At 40.2% G+C, this 12,273-nt stretch overlaps 1 protein-coding gene across 5 annotated transcripts in view; it reads right to left on the reverse strand.

Annotated features, from left to right (window-relative positions):
- Positions 1 to 12,273, reverse strand: part of GrlHz (Gustatory receptor-like Holozoa) — a 252,373-nt gene that overhangs the window by 127,000 nt on the left and 113,100 nt on the right. Inside the window, exon 1 of one of the 5 annotated variants that reach the window (XM_071664867.1) lies at positions 5,849 to 5,985. The exons of 2 other annotated variants lie outside the window; for them this stretch is intronic. The gene's annotated coding sequence lies outside the window, so the exon portion shown is untranslated. Of the gene's footprint in view, positions 1 to 5,537; positions 5,641 to 5,848; positions 5,986 to 12,273 lie in introns of those variants that run through there. 2 more of the 5 variants (XM_071664873.1, XM_071664870.1) reach the window with 2 other exon arrangements.

A 12,273-nucleotide genomic window follows, 5' to 3' on the forward strand; every position in this document is an offset into this window, starting at 1 on the left:
GCATGTCACCTCCAACTACAACACTTTTTCAGTTCACTCCATCTCATGCACAACTTACCCCTCCTGCATGCTTATGCCAAGATCACTCAAAACATCTTTCACTCCATACATCAATCTTCAATTTGGTCTCCCCCTTCTCCTTGTCCCCTCCACTACTGAGACATATACCCTCTTTGTTAGCTTCCCTTTATGGATACTTTCTATATATCCTAAACCATTTCAGCACACCCCCTTTGGCTCTCTTAACCACAACTCTTATTATCACACCTCTTTCTTACCAAATCATTTCTACTTGATAAATCCACTTCATGCCACATATTGTCCTCAAGCATTTTACATCATTTCATTGTAATAGTGGAAATTACAGTGAACAATCATGATTGGCAGTATCTTTATCAAAGGTAAGGAGGAGTAAGTTCAGAATGATTGCAAGTGAATAAACAAAAAAGTATGAAACAGGTACCTAATAAAACATCACAAATCAAACCTTCTACAAATAAAGTGACCATACAAAATTCACTTCTTGATAAATATCATCAAATTTTGTCACATGAATTATTGCATTCCTAAGTAGATCAAAGAAGAAAACAAAAGGCAGTGGATATCTTGCTGATATATTAGTATCACTGGATCAAACAGTAGTATGCCAACATTGATTACTTTCTGACAGCTGTACAATTGTATATATCAACTTTTATCTCTGGGGAAGGGAGAAAGAAGTCTACCTCATAACAAGAGAGACTGAGTGTAGAATGACAAAATGTGAGAGTAAATGAAATGAGGGAAGTGTGTTGGGAATGGGAGGTATTTAGGGAAGCATGTGGCATGTGTGAGAGATGTATGCTGCATGCATAAGGTGAGAGGTGGGCAAGTTAGAAAGGGTAGTGAGTGGCGAGATGAAGGATTAAGTTGCTAGTGAATGAGAAAAGAGGTATATTGGTAGTACTTTTAGGGAAGGAGTGCAAAAGATTGGGAGTTGTTAAGAGGAAGCAGCAAGAGATTAAGAGAAAGATGCAGGAGTTGTAAAGAGGGCAAATGAGAAATGGGGTAAGCAAGTATCAATAAACTTCAGAAAGAATATGATGTCTTGGAAGTAGCTTATTAGTGTGCAAAAAACAAAACAAACGGGAATATGAGTGAAAGGGGAAAATGGATAAGCAGTAACAGGTTGTGATGAAGTGAGGAGAAGAGATGTATTAAGTACTTTGATGATTGTGTTTGGGTCAGGGTGGTATGAAAAGGGAGACAGACATGAAGATAGTTTCGTGAAGAGAGAAAAGATGGTGAAAGCCTTGAATAAGATGAAATATGGTATAGCAGCAAGAGTGGATGGTATTGCAGTTGAATTTATTAAGAAAGGGAGTGACTGTATTGTGGACTGGTTAGTCAGGATTTTCAATGTATTATGGATCAGGGTGAGGTGCCTGAAAACTGGAAGAATATATGTACAGTGCCAATGTAGTGACTGACTGAGTGAAGGTATGTACAATCCTCAGACTAGGGAGGATCAACATTGTTTCAGAAGTGGTAATGGATGTTTGCTTTAAATAATGTGTATAAGAAAGACTTAAAGGAAAAGGATTTGTATGTGGCATTTATGGATCTGGAGAAAAAGTATAATTGGTTTGATAGAGAAGCCTTGTGTTAGGTCTTAAGGATATACTGTATGGAAGGAAAGCTGCTAGAAGCAGTTAGAAGCATTCATCAAGGGTATAAGGAATTTGTATGACTTGGAAGAAATGAGAGCAAGGGGTTCCAATTGAAGAATGGTCTGTGACAGGGGTGTGTAATGTCACTATGGGTTTTCAATTTGTTTAAGAAGGTAAATGCAAGGGTCTTGCAGAAAGGGATGAGTATGCAGTATGTATGGGATGGGGGGCATGGGAAGCAAGTCAGTTGTTATCTATTGATGATAAAGCACTAGTGGCAGATTCAAGTGTGAAACTGCAAATGTTGGTGACTGAGTTTCAGAGTGTGTGAAAGGAGAGTAAATGTACATAAAAGCAAGGTTATTATCTTTAGCATGGTAGGACAAGTTAGGTAAATGCAAGGGTCTTGCAGAAAGGGACGAGTATGCAGTATGTCTGGGATGAGGGGGCATGGGAATCGAGTCATTTGTTATCTATTGATGATAAAGCACTAGTAGCAGATTCAAGTGTGATATTTCAGATGTTGATGACTGAATTTTGAAGATTGTGTGAAGCGAGGAGAGTAAATGTACACAAAAGCAAGGTTATTGGCTTTAGCATGGCAGAAGGACAAATTAGTTGGGGTGTGAGTTTGACTGGAAAAAATTTGGAGGAGTTGAGGTGCTTTTAGATACCTGAGAGTGGACATGGTTGCAAATGGAGCCATGGACATAGAAGTGAGTCTCTGGGTGGGTGAGGGGCCACAGGATCTAGAGCATTGAAGAGTGTGTGGAAAAAAAGGTTCCTATATGGGACATAAAAATTGGGTATGTTTGAAGGTACATAAGTACTAACAATATTATATGTATGAGAAGCATGGGCCATAGATGATGTGTGGATGAAGATGGTTGTTTTGAAAAAGAAATGTGTGAGGACAATATGTGGTGTGATATGGTTTGATCAAGTAAGTAACAAAAGGGTAAGGGAGAGGAGTGGTAATAAAATGAGTGCAGTTGAGCGAGCTGAAGAGGGTGCGTTGAAATGGTTTGAACATATGGAGAGTATGAGTGAGGAGAGATAGATGAAGAGGATATATGTGTCAGTAGTAAAGGGAACAAGGAAAATGGGGAGACCAAACTGGAGATAAAAGGATGGAGTGAAAGAGATTTTGAGTGATCAAGGCCTGAACATGCAGAAGGGTGAAAGGCATGCAAGAGATAGAGTGAATTGGAATGATGTGGCATGGAGGATCAATGGGCAGTCATTGGACTGAACCATAGCATTTGAAGCAGCCAGAGTCTGTGGGGCCTGTTTGTGGATAGGGGGCTTTGATTTCAGTGCATTACACATAACAGCTTGAGAATTGATGTAACTGAATGCAGCCTTTCTTTGTGTGTTCCTGGCCTCCTCACTAGCAAAGGAAATGGCAATCATATGTGAAAAAACTATTCCAAGAGAAGTGAACTTTTGAAAATGTTGAGATTCAATCAAATGTCAATTCTGATGAGCAAGGAAATAAATTCATGTTCGTAGAGATTACTTTGCCAGCAAATTCAACAAATACATCAACAATGGTGGGTCAAACACGAATAAGCTGATAATATTTACTTGTACTTATACTACTTTATTAGGGGATTTATTCAAACTATCACACACCTCTGGATGATACTAGGGGTAAGCAAGGTTTAGAGGTGGTTAAGAGATTGAGTGACTTTGGTTGGAGGTTGGTTAAAGTTTCTTGGTTTGACTGTTTAACTCTAACATTTTCCCTGCTCTTCAAAACAGAAAGAGGTGCTAATCTCTCCAAAGATACCACTGGACTAAGCGAAAGTAAATTGATCATCTCACTCAACAGAACTAATATCTATATGAATCTTGATATCAATGAAATTTTTCTTCTATAGGCAAAGTTTATAGACACAGAAATAAAGTGGAATCAAAGGAAATAAACATTGTAAACATAATAATGTTTGATCCATCAGTGCCAACACATTGGTAAAATAAACACTGTCATGTTATCTTGACTAATCAACTAACTAAATCTAGCAGGAGACATCAGAGAGCTCTTCACACTGCATCTTGAAGTGCAGGGAAAGCACTGCATTAAGACTAAGGATAGTTCCTCTATAGTCCTTCCAATGAAACACTTTATGACAGCAACAGGTAAGAGCCCCCTTATTATGCCACTGGATTAATTCAAAGCAAAATTGATCTTTTCACTCATCTATATTCTTAAGAAATTTTGATAGAGGAATTTTATTCTATTCTCTACATACTATCCTAATACTGTAAAACAAAATCACTCAACATACAATGCTAATTCAATGTGTGGCTAAACTGGTAATCTAACAAATACTACATTTAAATTAAACATCAGTTGCTAGGGGAAGTTAGCTGATATTTCCACAGGTTTTGTTGCTTTTCTGAAATGCTTTAAGAATGCTTAGTGTGACAGATGCACCAAATTTTCATGAAGTAATCCTGAGATGATGAAGAAAATCAGCATAACAGATGACTTGCAATAAGCTTTTATATTCCCAAGCATAGTCTTACTGTAGTGTGTACTGTTATCAGTTTGAAATATTCCCCCATCAATACTGTGCCTATACAAGAAATATAAATGGAGTGCGAGATAGAGTTCAGGAAAAACAAACAGGGCATCCACGTCCTTCCATCTCATCTCATGGTGAAGAAGGATTGCCCCAGATGATGTGCTTAAACACATTCAATCACATGAATGCATCATTAGTGGAATGCATTTGTGTCTAATGCAATGCAAACAGTGGCTTACACAGTTGCTTCAGACAAGGAGACAAAGTCATATTTTTCAATTTACATAAAAATAAAGTAAATATCAACTGCTGAGGAATGTTAGGTAAGGTTTTTCAAAGTCTACATGACTTATAACCACAGTTTCCCTGATCTTAATAACTTTCCCCACCACTGGGGGATTGATTAAGGATGACAATGATGACTCTCATCATGCTTTCCTTGTATCAATTCATTATACATACGAACAGAACAATTCCACTGGAAAATCTATAAGATTTTAGATCTAATACAGTAGCAGGGCTGAAGTTGAAAATGGGAAATTACTGATCCTTCACTGCATTGACTGCAAAGTGATTTTATGACAGAAGTCAAGGGTTTAGAATATAAAATAAAAGTTATGGAGTGTGACTTAGAGAATTATGGCATGCCTAAAGTAGTAACTCATTCACTGCTCCTGTTACATATACTTCATGATATATTTAACTTTCTGTTCACTGCAGCTGGGGGGTGTACAATAAAAATTCTTAAATCATCCATCTCCGCCTAGAGGCAAAATATATAGACAATAATGCTTGTAGTGACCCGCACACATATATATGTACCTGATGCAGTAGCCTACATTTTTTTTCCATGCAGAAGAAAGGTTAAGGAGGCCTGTTTGAAATCTGTATTCTCTCTCTATATAATGATCAGTCAAGCTGTAAAATTCTTACAAAATACATAGTAATGGTTAAACCCTCAGTAATTATAATCATCTGTGAAAAATATACTCCCCGAGTTTTCCTTACATTTCATACATCTGATATCAAAGTAACATAAGTTGAGAAGCACACGGCACAAGTTAAAAAAGTTTACAAACTTTGAAATGTATATCATTTTATCTAGAATGAGGCTTCTCACAAATTCTGTTCATGTTTTTGCAAGGGATTCATCTACATTTACATCGCTTAACCTCATACTTTTCTTTGTCAAAATCCTCATCAATATCACCTTCTCTGTCATCATATAAGTAAACACAGTCATCCAAATTATGCTCTGAAATCTTGATGTTATTCACTACAAGTTATATTACCATTGCCGAACAAATATCACATCATCCTAAGCTAGTTTTAATGTACGACTAAACTGCTTATTTACCTGAAATATTATCAAGCAACCGTGCCTTGTCCTTGGCTTTCCAGACCCTCGTCTACCTCATCGTACCTCAGAAGTGGACGTTAGTTTGAAAATAATGAACGAGAAGACTGATAAACTTAGTGATAATGATATAGGTATACCAACATGTGACTCCATCTCGGCCAACATACTGACTTGTCTATCAACACCCTTACGACCTCGAAAATAAACTATCTTTCATGCTAGAACCCATTGTCTCCCTACAGCATTTACCTATAAATCAGCGATCACTCTCTGTAACATTTCAACATCGTGGCTGATTTCATTCTTACCTAAGTCATAGTAACTGTTTAGGATGGCAAAACTTGCAGGGACTGATGAGATTATCGGTTCACGCAAGTTACCTCCCACCAACGGTATATCACAGTACAAATCAGGGTTTGTTTACAGTGTGGGAAGGGCAAATCAGCTGTCAAGACCCCTAGCGAAGGACACCTATCAACCGCCGATTTTAATTTAACAAGTATCAAATGGGAAGTGATGTAAGAAAATCCGATTTCCTTGAGTTATCCATAGTTTCATCATTGGATAGATGATTCATACAGGTGGAGGTTTAGGAGTAAGAGCTTTTATGAACATTGTGCTAATCATGGTGCAACATGTCATTACCTTGACCAGGTCCACGCCTGGCACAGTTCTCTTGTGACAGTTCCTCTATTATGAATATAACACTGGATATGTCATTCAAATTATCAACATTATGTTAAAAACGATAAAATGGAACGTATGGGTAGCCTGACATTAATCACAAACAGTGATAGAGAATACTGGTAATTTCACAGATTCCAAATATTTTCCCAGGAAAAAGAAAAAAAAAAAGACCGCAAATTATGAGATTATCCCCTAGATTTCTTAAGCAATTTATTTCACACTGAAATTATTGAATTTGAGAGTAGATGGGGTGAGAAAGTATCACTAAGCTTTAAGGAGAATAAAAAGATGTTTTGGAAGGGGGTAAATAAAGGAAGACAAGAGAACAAATGGGAACATCGGTGAAGGGGGTAAAGGGGGACGTAATATCAGGTAGTGATGAAATGAGAGAGGCGGAGTGAGTATTCTGAAGGTTTGTTGAATGTCTTTGATGATAGAGTGGCAGATATAGGGTGTGATGGTCAGGTTGGTGTGCGAAGTGAAGGGGTCAGGGAGAATGGTTTGGTCAAAATAGAAGAGGTAATGAAAGCTTTGGGGAAGGTGAAATCCGGCAAGGCGGCAGGTTTGGATGGTTTGGCAGTCGAATTCATTAAGAAAGGAGGTGACTGTGTTGTTGATTAGCTGGTAAGGACATTCAATATATGTATGGATCATGACAAAGTACCTAAGTATTGGTGGAATGCGTGCATTGTGCCATTGTACAAAGGCAAAGGAGATAAAGGTGAGTGTTCAAACTACAGATGCATAAATCTGTTAAATATTCCTGGGAAATTGTATGGAAGGGCATTGCTTAAGAGGGTAAAGGCATGTACAGAGCACCAGATTGGGGAGGAGCAGTGTGGTTTCAGAAGTAGTAGATGAGATGTGGATCAAGTGTTTGCTATGAAGAACGTGTGTGAGAAATTCTTAGTGAACGGATGGATTTGTATGTAGCATTTTTGGATCTGGAGAAGGCATATGAGGGTTGATAGAGAAGCTTTGTGGAAGGTTTTAAGAGTATATGGTGAGGGAGGTAAGCTGCTAGAACCAGTGAAAAGTTTTTACCAAGGATATAAGGCATGTGTACGAGTTGGAGAGAGGAGAGTGACTGGTTCCCAGTGAAGGACGGTCTGCGGCAAAGGTGTGTGATGTCGCCATGGATGTTTAATCTATTTGTATATGAGGTGGCTAGGGAGGTAAATGCAAGTTTTGGGGAGAGGGGTGAGTATGCAGTCTGCTGGGGATGAGAGGGCTTGGGAAGTGAGTCAGTTGTTGTTCGCCGATGATACAACTCTAGTGGTTGATTCGAATGAGAAACAGCAGAAGTTTGGTGACTGAGTTTGGAAAAGTGTGTGGAAGAAGGTTGAGAGTAAATGTGAATAAGAGCAAGGTTTTACGTTCAGTAGGGTTGAGGGACAAGTTAATTGGGATGTAAGTCTGAATGGAGAAAAATTGAAGGAAAAGAAGTGTTTTACATATCAGGGAGTGGATGTAGTAGCGAATGGAACCACGGAAGCGGAAGTGAGTCACAAGGCGGGAGAGGAGACGAGGGTTCTGGGAGCAACGACGAATGTGTGGAAGGACAGAACGGTATCTTGGAGAGTAAAAATGGGTATGTTTGAAGGAATAGAAGTTCCAACAATACAATATGGTTGCGAGGTATGAGCTATAGATAGGGGTGTACGGAGTAGGGTAGATATGATGGAAATGAAATGCTTGAGGACATTATGTGGTGTGAGGTGGTTTGATCGCGTAAGTAATAAAAGGGTAAGAGAGATGTGTGGAAATAAAAAAAAAAAAAAAGGTTGAAAGAACAGAAGAGGATGTGTTGTAATGGTTTGGACATATGGAGGGAATGAGTAAGGAAATAATGACAAAGAGGATATATGTGTCAGAGGTGAAGGAAACAAGGAGAAGCGGGACACCAAATTGGAGGTGGAAGGATAGAGTGAAAAAGATTTTGAACGATCGGAGCCTGATCATACAGGAGGGTGAGAGGCGTGCAAGGAACAGTGAATTGGAACGATGCGGTGTACCGGGATCGACGAGCTGTCAATGGACTGAGCCAGGGCTTGTGAAACGTCTGGGGTAAACCATGGAGAGGTCTGTAGGCGTTGGATGTGGATAGGGAGCTGTGGTTTTGACGCAATATCCATGACAGCCAGAGATTGAGTGTGAACGAATGTGGTCTTCTTTGTGTTTTCCTGCCGCTACCTCGCAGAAGCAGGGGGTAGCAATGCTGTTTCCTACGGGGCGGGGTGGCGCCAGAATGGATGAAGGCAAGCAAGTATGAATATGTAAAGGTGTATATATGCACAAATCTGTTTCCACTTTTAAAAAGTTGAAATACAATGAGGGGTGGGTTCCTCCATGGAAAGAATGAGTGAGGAAAGATTGACAAAGAGGATATATGTGTCAGAGGTGGAGGGAACAAGAAGTGGGAGACCAAATTGGAGATGTAAGGATGGAGTGAAAAAGGTTCTGAGCGATCGGAGTCGGAACATACAGGAAGGTGAAAGGCGTGCAAGGAATAGAGTGAATTGGCACTTTGTGGTATACCGGGGTCGACGTACTGTTAATGGATTAACCAGGGCATGTGAAGTGTCTCGAGTAAACCTTGGAAAGTTTGGTGGGGCCTGGATGTGGAAAGGGAGCTGCAGTTTCGGTGCATTACACATGACAGATAGAGACTGAGTGTGAACGAATGTGGCCTTTGTTGTCTATTTCTAGGGCTACCTCGCGCGCACGCGTGGGGAGGGGGGTGCCATTTAATGTGTGGCGGGGTAGCGACGAGAATGGATGAAGGCAGCAAGTATGAATATGTACATGTGTATATATCTATATGTTTGTGTATGTACATGTATGTATACGTTGAAATTCATAGATATGTATATGTGCGTCTGTGTGGACGTGTATGTATACACATGTGTATGTGGGTGGGATGAGCCATTCCTTCGGTTAGGCCATTCTTTCGTCTGTTTCCTTGCGCTACCTCGCTAACGCGGGAGACAGCGACAAAGTACAATAAATAAAATGAATGAATAATATATATATATATATATATATATATATATATATATATATATATATATATATATATATATATTATCATCATCATTATACTTAACCGCCGTCTCCTGCATTAGCGAGGTAGCACAAGGAAACAGACGAGGAATAGCCCAACCCACCCACATACACATGTATATACATAAACGCCCACACGCACATATACATACATATACATTTCAACGTATATATACATATACACAGACATACACATATACACATATGTACATATCCATACTTGCTGCCTTCATCTATTCTCGTCGCCACCCCATCACACATGAAATAGCATCCCCCCTCCTTCCGCGAGGTAGCGCTAGGAAAGGACAAAGGGCCACATTCGCTCACACTCAGTCTCTAGCTGTCATGTGTAATGCACCGAAACCAAAGCTCCCTATCCACATTCAGGCTTCATAGACCTTTCCATGGTTTACCCTAGATGCTTCACATGCCTTGGTTAAATCCATTGACAGCACGTCGACCCCAGTATACCACATCGATCCAATTCACCCTGTTCCTTGCACGCCTTTCACCCTCCTGTATGTTCAGGCCCCGATCGCTCACCATCTTTTTCACTTCATCCTTCCACCTCTAATTTGGCCTCCCACTTCTTCTTCCCTCCATCTCTGACACATATAACCTCTTTGTCAATCTTTCCTCGCTCATTTTCTCCATGTGTCCAAACCATTTCAACACACCCTGTTCTGCTCTCTCAACCACACTCCATTTATTACTACACATCTCTCTTACTTACTTGATCAAACCACTTCACACCACATATTGTCCTCAAACATTTCATTTCCAAGACATCCATCCTCCTCCGCACAACCCTACCTACAGCCCATGCCTCGCAACCATTGAACATTGTTGGAACCACTATTCCTTCAAACATACATGTTTTGGTCTCCGAGATAACGTTCTCGCCTTTCACACATTCTTCAACGCTCCCAGAACCTTCGCCCCCTCCCCCACCCTATGACTCACTTCCGCTTCCATGGTTCCATCCATTGCTAAGTCCACTTCCAGATACATAAAATACTTCACTTTCTCCTGTTTTTCTCCATTCAAACTTACCTCCAATTAACTTGTCTCTCATCCCTACTGAACCTAATAACCTTGTTCTTATTCACATCTACTCTCAGTTTTCTTTCACACACTTTACCAAACTAAGTCACCAACTTCTGCAGTTTCTCACCCAAATCAACCACTAGCGCTGTATCATCAGCGAACAACAACTGATTCACCTCCCAAGCCCTCTCATCCAGAACAGACTGCATACTTGCCCCTCTTTCCAAAACTCATTCATTCACCTCCCTAACCACCATATCCATAAACAAACAATCATGGAGACATCATGCACCCCTGCCGCAAACCGACATTCACTGGGAACCAATCACTTTCCTCTCTTTCTACTCGTACACATGCCTTACATCCTTAGTAAAAACTTTTCACTATTTCTAGCAACTTACCTCCCACACCATATGCTCTTAAAACCTTCCACAAAGCATCTCTATCCACCCTATCTTATGCCTTCTACAGATCCATAAATGCTACATACAAATCCATCTGTTTTTCTTAGTATTTCTCACATACATTCTTCAAGGCAAACACCTGATCCACACATCCTCTACCACTTCTGAAACCACACTGCTCTTCTCCAATCTGATGCTCAGTACATGCTTTCACCCTCTCAATCCATACCCTCCCATATAATTTCCCAGGATTACTCAACAAAATTATGCCTCTGTAATTTGAACACTCACCTTTATCCCCTTTGCCTTAGTACAATGGCACTATGCATGCATTCCCCCAATCCTCAGGCACTTCACCATGATCCATACATACACTGAATATCCTTACCAACCAATCAACAACACAGTCACCCCCTTTTTTGATAAATCCCACTGCAATACCATCCAAACCCGTCGCCTTGCCGGCTTTCATCTTCCGCAAAGCTTTCACTACCTCTTCTCTGTTCACCAAACCATTCTCCCTGACCCTCTCACTTTGCACACCACCTTGACTAAAATACCCTATATCTGCCACTCTATCATCATACACATTCAACAAACATTAAAAATACTCACTCAATCTTCTCACTTCATCACTACTTGTTATTGCCTCCCTATTTGCCCCCTTCACCGATGTTCCCATTTGTTCTCTTGTCTTACGCCAGGAAAAGAAAAAAAGGCCACATTCATTAACACTCAGTCTCTTGCTGTCATGTGTAATGCACCGAAACCACATCTCCTTTTCCACATCCAGGCCCCACAGACCTTGCCATGATTTACCCCAGACACTTCATATGCCCTGGTTCAATCCATTAACATCGTTCTAATTCACTCTATTCCTTGCATGCCTTTCACCATCCTGCATGTTCAGGCCCTGATCGCTCAGAATCTATTTCACTCCATCCTTCCACCTCTAATTTGGTCTCCTACTTCTCCTCGTTCCCTTCACATCTGACACTTACATCCTCTTTGTCAACCTTTCCTCACTCATTCTCTCCATGTATCCAAACCATTTCAACACACCCCCTTCTGCTCTCTCAACTACACTCTTTTTATTACCACACATCTCTCTTAACCTTTCATTACATACTCGATCAAACCACCTCACAAAACATATTGTCCTCAAATATTTCATTTCTAACACATTCACCCTCCTCCACCAACCCCATCTACAGCCCATGCCTCAGAACCATATAACATTGTTGAAACCATTATTCCTTCAAACATAACCATTTTTTCTCTCCGAGATAATGTTTTCGCCTTCCACACCTTCAACGCTCCCAGAACCTTCGCTCCCTCTACCACCTTGTGACTCACTTCCGCTTCCATGGTTCCATCCGCTGCTCAACCCACTCCCAGATATCTAAAACACTTCACTGCCTCCAGTTTTTCTCCATTCATACTTGTCTCCCAATCAAATTGTTCCTCATTCCTAATAAACTAATAACCTTACTCCTATTCACATTTACTCTCAACTTTTTTCACACACTTTA

Source organism: Panulirus ornatus, chromosome 9, assembly GCF_036320965.1.
Source record: "Panulirus ornatus isolate Po-2019 chromosome 9, ASM3632096v1, whole genome shotgun sequence".
NCBI lineage: Eukaryota > Metazoa > Arthropoda > Malacostraca > Decapoda > Palinuridae > Panulirus > Panulirus ornatus.